Consider the following 14,199-nt stretch of genomic DNA (forward strand, 5'->3'; position numbering starts at 1 on the left):
CCAGAGGAGAGGAGGTTAGGAGGATGGGCAAAATAGGTCAAAGGAATTAAGAGGTACAAACTTCCAGTTATAAAATAAGTAAGTCAAGGAGCACCTGGGCGGCTCAGTCTGTTAAGCACTCAACTCTTGATTTTGGCTCAGGTCATGAGATTGAGCCCTATGTTAGCTCCGCACTGGGTGTGGAGCCTGCTTAAGATTCTCTCTCTCCCCCTCCATCAGTACCCCCTTTTTCCCCCTCCCACAAATGCTTGTGTGCATACTCTCTCTCTCTAAAAAAAATCAATCAATCAAGGGAAAGAAAAGTACAGCATGGGGAATATAGTGGATAATGTAAGAATTTTTTATGATGACACATGGTAGCTGCACTTATGGTGAGCATTTCTTAATGTATATAACTGTTGAATCACTATGTTGTATACCTGTATACCTGAATCACTATGTTGTATATACTAATATAATATAATGTCAGCTATATTTAAATAAAAAAAAAAAAGAAAAACATGGTGCCATGTTTCACAACTGGAAAAATGGCAAATAAATCCCAATCTCTATAAAGTTAGGCTATAATCTATAGAGCATATTACCTCTAAAATGAAGACAGTGATGTTTTATATTTAATTATTGCTTTGACTGCTGAGATGTTTTTCAATGGTAGGCTTATCCAAATATCAAACAAAAGGACACTGTCATTCACTTTGCTAGTAAAAACAGAAGAAAGTTAGAATATGAAACATCATCTCAGATCTCATATGTACCTTGGTAACACTTTCCTTTTTTTTTTTTCAGAAGAGAAATCAAAGAGTGTGACTTACTCAAAGTTACAGAAGTACTAAATGGCAAGGTTTGCAGTAGAATCCAAGGTTTCCAGTCATATACCTTTTTTAAAAAAAACAACCAAATTGGTCAAAAATCGCCTGAAAGACAAAAACAGATGAAGGTGAAAAAGCACAATTGGTTGAGTTTAAAAGAAAAGCCAGTTGGTTGAGTTTAAACAGAGACCTCACTTTGTTCTTTCCAGGTTCAATAATAAACAATTCCGTGATTAGCATGAAAGGCTGGCAGATGAAACATTTGACTCCTAACCGAAAATACTTGTATTTTTGCACAACAGTTAGTAAATCAATTGTAAAAATTAAAGTAAATGGAAAACAGGGAATTAGAAAGCCCAAAACTCAATTTTCCTTCACTCTTTTGGAAGACAGATAGAAAAAACAAAACAAAATCCCCGTGGTTCCCTTCATTAGCAGCCAGGGTGGTGAGTCCCATTGTAAATCCCACTTATAAAGGCTCGTGGCTACCTGCAGAGCCTAGGAGTACCAATCACATTAGTGAAGACACCAGATGACCAAAGGGTCTGGGAAAGCTAGTAAACAAAAGGCAGCATTCCAAATGAATGCCATTGCTAGAGTCTGCATTGTAAAATGCCTGGATTTGAGAACCCTAAAGAAGATTAGCTTAAGACAACAAAAGATTCAAACAAGATACAAAGAGCTCATTTTGACACATTAAGAAATTGTCTTTATCAGATCATCAGGTGCTTAAGTGTAATTATTAAAAAAAAAAAAAAAAAATTCCACCTAAGTTGTGTTTGAAGAACTTATCCTAGAAGAATAGGGACCTAAACATGGTTCTAGAATATAACTTGTTCCTAACCAAAATTCATGAACCAGATATGTTGGCCCTTTTCCCTTTTAATCTTCCTGACATTTGGAAGGCTTGTAATGACTTTAGAATTTGTTACACACATCATTTCAAGGTACCACTCTGCTTACAAGTACTAGTCCTTTTAATACCAACTAGAAAAACTTGACTCTCTCCAATTGTATGTGATTCTTTTTCTTCCGTGTTGTTGCCTGTTTTACAAAGAAAATAAGTAAAATTTTAAAGTATGAAAATGAAAGGCAGCAAACATTAGGCCACGGTGTAATTTCCTGGACATTTTCCGTCACTTCCCATGCTTGTTTGGCTCTTGCCGCAAAGTTTGAACTCAACTACAGTTGAGATGCTTAAATTTGAAAATGCGGAAGGAAAACCTTATTGACTTCTGTGTGGAGGAAGCTGATATTTGCTGCTGTTTGTTTTCTCTTGTTTTGAGGGGAGAGTTAGGGAATTATGTTCACAAATTTTGACAACTTCTAATACTGTTTGCCAGTTTTATTCACTAGATATCCATAGTGCTAAGCTGAATAATGCTGATATAAAGTAGAAATAATTACTTATTGAAAGTCCTGTCAGAAGACACAGTCACTGACAAGATGAATACTACTGGGTCAAATGGCCTTCCACTCAACGAAGAATACTCAGGTGTACAGACTGTCAATCAGTCTGAAATTTTACAAATGTATTTAAAGACCCCCCTATCAATAACAGATAAGCAGACAGGCAAGAAGGGTTCTGATAATTTAAATAGTCCTAAAAACCTGTAAGTCAAAGTTGAGGTATAATAATAAAATCTTTCCCTGTAATTTCTTTTCTTTTCTTTTTTTTTTTTTTTTAAGATTTTATTTATTTATTTGACAGACAGAGATCACAAGTAGGCAGAGAGACAGGCAGAGAGAGGAGGAAGCAGGCTCCCTGCTGAGCAGAGAGCCCAATTCGGGGCTGGAGCCCAAGACCCTGAGATCATGACCTGAGCCAAAGGCAGAGGCTTTAGCCCACTGAGCCACCCAGGAGCCCCTTTCCCTAATTTTTATTTGAAAATCAATTTCTCATCATATCTCCTCAGTTTGATAATTACTTCTCACCAAGAACACAAGTAGTTCAGCTCCCACTTTCCCTTTGAGAGGACTCCCATTGTGTTGTCAAACCCTAACAGGCTCATAAGCAAGGCTTACTGACATAGAAGGAAACATTCACATTGAATGAGCGGATGTTACTATTAGGCCAGGTGAAAACTTTGACTTCACGTATGTTCAAGTGGAAACACATTGGAATAGGTCAGTGAGTCTGAACTCCTAACAGCTTCCTGGCTTTACCTCTCCTCTAGGTTTAGAAATTACATAATCATAGCAACATTATTGTAAGACTTAAAATTTTTGTAAAGTCTGTTTAAAAAATATAATTGATCACCCTTGTTTGACAGAAGCACAAGGAAGTAGGAAAGTAAAGAGACTGGTAGCTGAGTCACATTTCAAGTTTACTGCGGACGAGGGGAACAATCCTCACCCCTAACTTCCTCAGACCCTTACTAGTGCTGCAGTTTCTCTAGACTTTTCAATTTTGTCACATAGACAGTGGCAGAAATATGTCTTATCAAGTCAGTACCAGAGTATTTTCTCAGCTCTGAATTTGCTGACTGCATTGGTGGAGTGTCTCCTTTCATTGTCTCAACTGCCCCTTCCCTCTCTCCTTGGTAGTTAAGACGTAGGACCAAGAAGGGCCTGACCTGAGCTGCTTCTAAATCAGTGAAGACAGGTGGTATGGGGAGTGATAAGCCCAGTTCGAATCATGCTCTACCACTTTACAATCATGTGGCTCGAGGGTCTATAAAATGAGAACAATATTTCCTGCCTCATAGGGTTATGGCAGATAATATATGTGAAGCACCTGGCATATACTAGGCATACAATCAGTGTTAATACTCTTTCTTACAGAAATCCCTAACTATAGGAAGAATTATGCTTTTATAGAGTTCTTTTATGTATATGATCTTAGATAATCTTTATTTTTTAAAAAATGTTTTATTTATTTATTTGACAGACAGAGGTCACAAGTAGACAGGCAGGCAGGGGTGGTGGAGCGGGGGGGGGGGGGGCAGGCTCCCTGCTGAGCAGAGAGCCCGATGTGGGGCTAGATCCCAGGACTCTGATCTTAGTTAATCTTTAAAAGACTACCACACTCAGAAGTAGCAAGGTACTTGAATGTATGTCCTCTGCCTCCAGAACCAACTTTTTTCCCTATTGGGCTACTATGTGAGCAGCTGTGGTGGCGGAGACCCCATCATATTCCTATATCATCAGCTCCTGTGGGTAGGGATGTGGAGCGGGGGCTGAACTGGGAGGGATCTTAGAAGCAAGCAAATGAAGCAAAAAATAGATATATGATCAAACAAACCCATACCATTTAGTAAGGTAATGGCCATAATGTATCTTTTATAATTTAAAAAAAAGACGATGAGAATAAAATTGAGACATAATTATAAAGCCGTAGCTGCTAGATCATTATAAGCATGTGATTATTTTATGTTGGTCACAGAGGAAAAAAACTTATGAAAATAAGAGACCCACAAAACATTATCCTAGCTTAAGGCTGAGAAAGGATTCCTAATTGTCATTAGATGGAACTTGTATCTAAATTAACCAAAAGTTCCTAAAAACACCTCAGAACTGTGAGAGCTTTCATACACTTTACTCCCTTTAATCCTCACAATAACTTCCTGAGACGCATATTACATTTGTTAGGAGAATACAGACTCCACAAGATTGAGTGGCTTATTTGAGAAAGGGCTGATACCAAAACCTACATTCTTTAACCCCTATATGTGCATTCTTCAAGTGAAGTCACACTATGTTCTCTAACAAAAAAAAATAGGTAAAACGGCCCAACCTATAACCAAGATTGTTAATTAAAACTCAAGAGAGAAATAACAAATGTTACATTGGTTAAACATGAATTTACTTACACAAATTATAGATATCCTAATCAAAGAGTTCTGAGGTCAGAATGATATCCATTATTGAGATTTGAAAGTAGTTTTTTAAGTTATATTTGGTCTACTCCAGAAGTCAGACTAAAAGAAAATGTGATTCCTACCTCTCTCCATTCTGATTATATATAATTAAATTCTGGCTTTACTAATTGCATTTTTTAAACTTCAAATTTTCTAATAAGATAAATTTAAAGTTCGGGGTGCCTAGGTGGCTTAGTCGGTTAGGCGTCTGACCCTTGGTTTCGGCTCAGGTCGTAATCTCATGGGTTGTGGGATCGAGGCTCACATCCCGCTCTGGACTCAGGGGAGAGTCTGAAGATTCTCTCCCTCTTTCCTCTTCCCCTCCCCCAACATACACATGCACATGATCGCGTGCTCACTGACTCTCTTTCTCTCTCAAATAAATCTTTTTTTAAAAAAGATAAAATTTAAAGCTTAGTCCATAATGACAACTTTTCATCCAGAAATATGATCTTCACTCTTCCTTATTACTTTTCCTTCCATTACCCACCCTGGGAAAAATCTCTGTTGAGAAGCAAAATATAAGGAATTTTCTGATTAATGGAGTCGAGTTATGTGGACCAATTGTATAGAAGTTGAAAAACAAAGCGCTCCTTAGTTGGGGATAGAAAGTAAAGAAACTAAGGAGAGCCCTAAAAAGAATAGCAGGAAGATGGGATGCTGGGGTGCCTCAGCTGGTTAAGCATCTGCCTTCTGCTCAGGTTACGATCCTGAGGTCCTGGCACTGAGTCCTGCATCAGGCTCCTTTCTCAGTGGGGTACTTGCTTCTCCCTCTGCCTGCCACTCCCCCTGCTTGTGTGCTTCTCTCTCTCTCCCTCTCTGCCACATAAATAAATAAAATCTTAAAAAAAAAAAAAAGAATAGCAGGAAAAAAACAGGTGATCACACCTACGGATGAAGATAATCAACAGGGCGCCTGGTGGCTCAGTAGGTTAAAGCCTCTTCCTTCTGCTCAGGTCATGATTCCAGGGTCCTGGGATTGGTCCCGCATCAGGTTCTCTGCTCTGCAGGGAACCTGCTTCCCCCCACCCCCCGCCTGCCTTTCTGCCTACTTGTGATCTCTGTCGAATAAATAAATAAAATCTTAAAAAAAAAAAAAAAAAGATAATCAACAGTAATCAGGTGAGTTGGGGTGGGTAGTCCTGCTAATCTGGGAACCCAGAGAGGCTCTTCAAGTCCTTTGCTAGTGTGATAGTAATGGTGGCAATGATAGAAAGTGCTGAGTGAAAATCAGGAGTCCTATGAGGAAAAAAAGAACGGACGTTCCCATTTGTTTCAGCAACTGCTTCAGCATGGCCTATATTTGACCTGAATGTAATTAAGCAGAAAATCTGGCTGGAATGACTACTGATTTTTCTTGATGAACCCAATATACCCATTGAGACATTGAGACATGCCCATTAAATCTCACCATTCATTAGATCAGTGTTTCTTACAAAAAGTCTAGTTCAAAAACTGCATCAGAGTCACCTGAAGAATATATTCACCATGTAGGTTCTTTACCATCTCTCTCTCAGAAACTGCTGAGTCTTGCTAGATAAGGACTCAGGAATCAGCATTTTGGATACCTCGGAAGGTGCTGCTATATTTAGCAAATAGGCAACCCTAACCCCAGATGATTCTATGACATTCAAGTTTGAAAATCACTTATTTGGAAAAAAGAGAAAAGAGAAGAGGATCAAAATTGCATATGGTTGTTAAATGGGATGCTTATTTATAACAATATGTCAGACACCTTAAAAAGAAAGAAAAAAAAAAACCCTCATTTTCTGATCTTAGGACTGACTACTTGACTACTTTTTGCTTCAATCTCTTCCTTTGGAAAATGGGGGGAGAAAAATGATGGTGCCTCCTAAGCCCCCTGCCACTCTAGTTATGATCAAAGATGGTACCTAAGAGCACAAGAGAGTTAGAAAAGTCATAAGCCATTTTGCTGTAAGAACAGCAAATTGGTCCTGGGATGAGCATCATGTACACTCCCACCACTTTTTGGATGCCTGTGGCATTTGACCTTTACCTCTTCCTCTCAGACCGTCCCTAGCAGGGAACAAAAACATCCTAAAAAATCAGACACTAGGTTTTTCATTGTAAAACCTAAAAAAAAAAAAAAAAATCAATTGGCACATTGAAAACAATCCCCCAAATTTCCTAGGGTAATACTATTCTTGTAAAACCTCATAAAAATGCTTTGGATGAAACATTACATTTAGCACCCCCTGCCAAAAACCCAAAACCCAACTCCTCTAGGCTTTATATTCCACCCCCCGCAATAGCTTCAAACCAAGTTTCAAGTAATAGTAATTTGATTCTGTGTTACATGAAGGTTGTATAGCTGAAGAACATTGTGAAATGTTCAGCTCTATCATAAAAGGCATCGAGCCTGTGGAATTCTGAGGGAAAGAAGACTGCAAATGCCACTCCCATTTCATGGAAAAGTTAAGCAGAAAAACTGCAAAAATTACTAAATACCAATTATTAAAGTAGTTCACTACAGAAGGGATGCCAGAAGGGAGGGGAGTTCTGAGTAAGTGGTCTAGGAGCACAAAAGGGTGGAGGTGAGAACAGAAAGACATATGGGGAGTCTGCAAAGGTAAATTTTGATGATTAGCAGTATCCTGGTGGTTAGTAAATACCAGTGTGCCTCAGAATCACAGTACTATTGCCTTTGACATTCTTCTCTGGGTTGTCAGTCTGTGTATGCCATAAAGGGAAATTGAAAGTTTGATCACATTAAGAAGAACTCAGACACAAATAAGTATAATCTGGCTTGACTGAAGGGAGACCCAGCAGAATATGTTTGCCTATTCTAGTTTTCCAGCTGTATCATTAACGTAAGGTCCTGTTGCTGCTTTACTACTAACAGGTATGTGGGAGGCTGGGTCAAACATCATCTGATGTCATTCCCAATACGAGGGCTTTGTTTGTTTCTGTATAATGATGCTCTTGGACTGTTAAAACAGTCAGAGTCTTTCCTCATTATAATTACACAAGTCGCTTTACAGAAGGAAGGAAGACACCTGAATCGCACAACCAGGCGTAGCAAAGGGAGCATGTGAACTTTCAACAAAAGAGGAAGCTTTGTACCAGATGTGAAAAAGTAAAGTTTATTTTTCCATTTAGCTTGTTTATTTAGGTAAGAAGGAAGGAGACAGCGGCTGCTTCCCATTCCAAACTGCTCAGGGAATGACTTTTCTTTCTTCTTTATAAATGAACAAAGTTGGCTTACTGCAGTTTCCAGAGGGATCTGGAAAGGAACCAAGTCACTAATGATTACATTTCATCTGTAGCTAGTTTAACCTTTGAAACCTGCCAATCAACACAGAAGACCAAGAGGGAAGGTCAATGAGCCTGGCCCATCTAGCATTCTCATGCTGTTTAGACAGAAAACAATTTATTAAAGATATTATTTTAAGAAATACAAAGCACATTATAGAGACTATAGTCCAGTTCTTCATAAGATCCGTTTAACAGCTGAGAAACCTGAATCTTAGATTAGTTTATTTTTCCTTTTTATCATTGTGATTAAGCAGCAGAGTGATAAAACTTTAACATTTAAAACAAAATAACCAAAGGAAAACATCTTTTGTCCTTGATTCATCTATCTTTTCACATTATTTTGGTCTGACACACCATTTGTTTCTAGACTAAAGATCTTCTTGGTATATATCCAAGACAAATGCTATCTTTTTCACAGATTGTCAAAATATTCTTCTTAATCCTCACAGTATTACATGCTATTAATAAATAATATAAAATATACCACAAAACAATCATTGATATTTTGATCTTGTATTCATTAGCCAATAAACCCCCCAAAACAAGAAACAACAGGCTACAAAATGTTAAATGGCTTTTCCCTCTTCTTTTACACATCCATTAAAAAAAATGCTTACTTCTCTTTTTTCCTCATAATATCCCCTCACCCTGCTTCTTGCAAGAAAAAAAGAGAACACCATCACTAAGATTAATGGAGCATTGGTAAAGTATTTTGGGTACAAATGACCCACTTTTATGTACTGCCAGAACAATTCAGCAAGGGTTTAGGAAGGAGAAAACCCGAAGTTCCTTTCCATTGAATTCATGCAGCTGGTGGTGATAAATTGATTGTTCTCCTTTAACAGCAGGGTCAGAAAGACAAAGAAGGAAACATTTTCTATAATTGGCTATATTTTTTTATTAATTAGTAAATTTTTTTTTCTTTAAATGTCCTATGTCATCGAGATTAGTCACCTCCAGTTTTAATTAAATCCCTCTTAAAAATAAACTCATCCTGATAGAAAGCAAAAGTGGGGTAACAGGATGATTTTCTTTAAGTAAGACAAAATGCAAAATGGTCCTTCTTTCTAAAGAAAGGAGAAAAGGGATTGCATCTACTTCTGGACCTCTGTTTCCTGGTATTGTTTCTTAAACACTCTGTGTGTTTCATGAAAATCATCACTTTGGTTTATCATCTTTAAAAATAACCAAAAATAGAACTGGTAATACACAAAATTTTAGATCCTGTGTGAAACTCAAGAATCCCACATTTTGAACTTCAGTCTGTTCTTCTAAGTACTATCAAGTGTGAGTAAAAGTAAGACATACTTACTGGGTCTTTGCTATGAATTCTCACAAAGATCTGCATCTGGCCCTATAATGACTGTTGTTACTGCAAAAATTACAGTTGCTAACATCAGCTAACATTCAATGCTAAATTTAAAGATATTTTTCATGCAATCGAACGGTTTTTTGGTTTTTATTTTAATTTTTTTTAAATTTTTAATTTAAAACCAGAGTATAGCTACCATTTCATAGCAGTAGTATTAAGGTCCCAGGAAAGGTAGGGAAGTGTCTGGAGTGCAGCAGTCACTGCAAATCTATTCTCAAGGCTAAGATGTAAAAGTGTGCCACTGGTGATACAGTGTTCACCAAGTCTCTAAACTATCATACTGAACAGAGTATTAACAATGGGACAATGGGTACAATTAGTAATGAATGCACATGTGCAAGGGTGTGCATGTGTGCATAGAGGTGTGTGTGTGTACATTGTCATGCCTCCTTCCAGACATTAGATTTTTGGGAAACTTCAACTACCTAGCCTTGAACCAGACAAGCACCTGGAAATAAGAGAAAAATAAATTTTCACAGGGAAACCAAGAAAGAAATGCAATGAATCTGTATTGCAGGTGTAGGCTCACTCTCAGTTATAAAGCAAAAGAGCAGTTTACCAGCAACACAACACACTGGTTCCAGGGGGAAGTGATAACTCACCTGAAGAAAAGAGACTCCACATCTACACAAAGTAGACAGTAATATATAGAAAGTGAGCGAGCGAAAGAGAGAGAGAAAGAGCACTACTCAAGCTATTTAGAATAGAGGCAAATAACCCTATCCCCTACACTAAATACTTCAACAGTCACTGCAGACATCACTGTAATTCAGCAAACCAGAGGAGCAGATCATTATAACAAGGACCCTGAGTCTATTAATGTGCATTATTTAAAGGGGAGAGTACTGACTAATGTATTGTAGATAGATCTTTCAATGAAATAATTTTTTTTTTTTAAGTTTTGAGGCTTCAGTTACCTGGAAAATAAAGTTATACAAAACAACTTAATTATTGTTTTGCTTTATGCAATGTATTTTGTCTCTAACTTTCAAAGATTTTTCTGAATAGTCATTTGTTACTCTCAGAGAAGTTTCAAGGAATGTAATGATCTTAAACACTATCACTATTTACAACTACATTAAATGAGACAGTTAAGAGTTGAATTTTTTTAAAGATACCTTTTCCAGTTATATTTGCCTTGCTAAAAATTGTGTCTACCAAGCCACTGTACAAGTTTGGGGTTGTATTGCTGTTACATTACTATAATAAGCTTCCATTCCTGGCTGATGATAGGTTATCACCTATACTATTGTCATGTGATTTTAAAATCTGGTGTACAAGCTCAGGTATCAAAGCCTCTGACGAGATGTGCATGAAGAACGAGGGGGAGGAGTTTCTGGAAACAAAAATTCTTGATTCATTAATTACTTGTTGAACATCACAATGTCATGGGCGTAATCCCGCAGTCCTGGAGGATGCTTAGAAAACAACAGAAGAAGATTTCAGATACTCTGAAATCTTTAACTCTCTTTCTTTGAAAAAAAAAATCTGTCACAAGTCAGAAGGATAATGTCTCTTTTCACCCAATGAGAAAGCTGTTCTCACACGAGCATAATTAATCTTCTGACACCATGACAAAGAAATTCCTTAAAAGGATTTCTCCGATTTCCTCTCAAGACAGAAGATTGTCTTTATCCATCATCTGTTCTTCCTGATCCCTTCTTTTTGAATATCCACATCAGCAGAATTGTCCATCAGAAGAGACAGCAGGAGGGAAATCTCTGCATGATTGATAGGGCCCCAGTGCTCTGCAGGCTATTTAAGTGCAAGCGTCCATTGTTGCAAACTTACTTTACAGCAGTTAAACAAATATAATGGTCGCCAATTCAACCATTGTGCAGCTTAGACTTGACTAAAACTAGTAAGTGAAGTTTGCTAATGACAAGGCACTGATTTAAACTTTGCAGATAAGTTGGCCTGGTGTCTATTTTGAAAAGAAAATATTCTCCAAGTCATGAAACAGTCTATGTGTATTTGAAAGTGTTACAGACGAGACTGTAAGTAGATGGACATTCCCATTAAAAGGTAAGAAAAGTTGGAAACGTTTTTATCCTAACAGTTACTCGTACCTCTTACCTACATGGTGGCTATTTGGGAAAACAAAAAACAAAAAAAAAAACAAAAAAAGTGCATTATGTTACCATCCGGAAAATGAGGTGTGTCAAAGAAGAGAGTGGTACCAAGGCTCTCTTAAAAATTTTTTTTCCAGACTCATCATAGTGGAGTTTTTTTTCAGAGATTTAGGTATATTCAGGTACTCTGACTCCAGTTTGTGTAAGAAATGGAAGCCATTTGAGACCCCTTGTGAGGACCTGCCACTTCTTTGGGTGGAACTAGTGAACAAGAGCACTACAGGTCGGTGTCAAGTGGAGGAACCAAGCACACTGGGCAAGGTCCCGACCCACAGAAAATGCAATCCTGGCTCCCCTTTCAAAGCAATCTACACGAAATGGAAACAGATCTAGAAATCTCACTAAGCTGTGGTAAAAGCACACCCAACATCAACAGTCGAGGTTACAGCATGCTCTGTGTTCTTTACAGATGCTGCCAAGAAAGGCCACTTGAGCCCAGACACTAGGACACACTGACACCATGTGTTCTGTTTGCACCACAATGACCTTGACTACTCAGTTCTTGGACGCACCCTGTGAAAATATTTGTTTATCCTTCCAACCCCTAAACAGTGAGGCCAGCCCTCACAGACCAGGGCCCCCGCTCATTGGGGCTTCTGTTGGGAAGGTTGGAAGGACAGACGGTCAGTGCCTGAACTATGTGGGGCCTCCTCCAGCCGAGCAGAACAAGTGGTGGCTGGCCCAAAGCCAGGACCCAATTTTCTGTGGGCCATGAGCAAACTGGTTTTGGTTTTCCTTAAATTACAGAGTTATCCTCAGGACTGATTGTCTCTCTGAAGATTTAGGGAGAAAGAAGTATATCCAGGATAAAGATCTAGGGAAATCTTTTGTGGTAATGAGGGACCCTAAGCAGTTTGAATGTAGAATAGATTATAGAGTATGAATTTAGAGAAGCTGGAAATCAATGGAGAATGAGCGTTATTATAGGGACATGGCAGAGAGGGCCAGATGGAGGAATTCAGATTGCTAATGGGGAACTCTGTCACTAGCTGAGGACCCAGAAATCTCCCCAGGGCTTGCATCACCAACAGCTCCACATTGTTGGTTAACAGGTCTTTTGTGAATGGCTTGTCTTCCCAAAGGGATTGTGTCTGTGCTGAGGCAGAAGGGGTGGGTGACAAGGACCATTTTTCATTGTTTTTGTTTGTCTTCTATACAGCGTATGGCACCTTATCCAGATCAATAAACACTTTAGCTAGTTAGAATGGAAACCAAGTAACAGGCTGTTAGTTCTGCCCAAGGCCAGGTGTGTAATACCTTGGAAGGGGACCTTGAGATTAAGTCCAAGTTCAAGAGGAATACTCTCTTGTCAGTAATGATCCTTGACATTAAATCCTTGATAAGAAAAGCCCACCAGTGTACATGAGAAATCTCTGTACCTTCCTCTTAATTTTGCTATGAACCTAAAATTGCTCTAGAAAAAAATAAATCTTTAAAAAAGAAAAAGTCAGAACAAAACAAAACAAACCCTACCAGTGGTCACAAAAACTCAGGGAAAAACAAGTATTTTAGTCTTTTGCCCTTCAGAGATATCTTTGTAAGACAAGGATAAATTGTAGAGTGGTCCATTACAAATGTTTAACACTAACTGTGTTCACAGAACTGACGTTGGATTAAGACATGCGTTTACCGGATTCCAGCTCCCTTGTTTCCATGGGTGCATATGATTCAGTTTCTCTTTGGCCTCAGTTACTTCATCTGTTGATTAGGGATGATAATGGAACCTATACATTCCAGGATGCTCTAAGGATTAAATGTAAATTCTGGCATTTGGCAAACACTCAGAACATACAAGAGATCATTACAGATTCTCTGTTGCCTCTTTCCTTCTCATTTATACAACTCTCCAAGTGGGTACTTTCAGCTCTATTTCTGGGAGGGTTTTTTTTTTTTTTTTCTTTTAAGATTTTATTTCTTGGGGTTCCTGAGTGGCTCAGTCATTAGGCATATGCCTTTGGCTCAGGTCATGATTTCGGTGTCCTGGGATCAAGCCCCACATTGGGCTCTCTGCTCAGGGGGAAACCTGCTTCTCCTTCTCCCACTCGCCCTACTTGTGTTCCCTATTTCGCTGTGTTTCTCTCTGTCAAATAATAGATTAAAAAATCTTTAAATTTTTTTTTTATTTCTTTATTTGAGAGGGAGAGAGAGAGTGAATGAGAGTACAAGAGCAGGAGGAAGGAGAAGCAGACCTACCGCTGAGCAGGGAGCCCAATGCTGGGATCATGACCCAAGCTAACGGTGGATATTTAACTGACTGAGCCACCCAGGCACCCCTCTTAATTTATCTTCACACACATACACACACACACACACACATATGCACACGCGTGAATGCTATAGCAGTCTTTGGTGCTAAAAAAGGGGTCAACCCAATAAATTGAGCTAAGCAGACACTTCTGAATGACCAAGAGAAAAGAATGAGGACACTAGACAGAACAAGCAAAGAAGAACAGGGCAGGCCAGAGTGACACAGGGGCTGGAAACAGATAATTTCTCAGGACACTATTTGAACTATTGCTGGCTTATGTGCTGCATTCTGCCTCATCCAGCTCAGCTTCACCACCTGGTTTCCTGGTTACCTTTGCACTACCTTCAGGCTGGGGTCTTATTGGGATACACAAAGCACATTCTGTACTTGTTTTCTTTCCCACTTAATTCAGTGAATACTTATTTTGTTCCTACAGTTGTCAAGCATTGCTATAGATGCTGAGGATCCATTCATGAATAAGACTACCACCTAGAAGTTCACA

The 14,199-nt window shown here is 38.6% G+C and overlaps 1 protein-coding gene across 9 annotated transcripts in view; it reads right to left on the reverse strand.

Moving 5' to 3' along the window:
- GREB1L (GREB1 like retinoic acid receptor coactivator) overlaps nucleotides 1-14,199 on the reverse strand; it is a 269,790-nt gene that overhangs the window by 167,347 nt on the left and 88,244 nt on the right. For 7 of the 9 annotated variants that reach the window (XM_082698725.1, XM_082698731.1, XM_082698723.1 and 4 more), the window contains one exon: nucleotides 813-914. The exons of the other annotated variants lie outside the window; for them this stretch is intronic. The gene's annotated coding sequence lies outside the window, so the exon portion shown is untranslated. The remainder of the gene's footprint in view (nucleotides 1-812; nucleotides 915-14,199) is intronic. 9 annotated transcript variants of the gene reach the window in all.

Source organism: Mustela nivalis (genome assembly GCF_964662115.1).
Source record: "Mustela nivalis genome assembly, chromosome: 14".
Lineage (NCBI taxonomy): Eukaryota > Metazoa > Chordata > Mammalia > Carnivora > Mustelidae > Mustela > Mustela nivalis.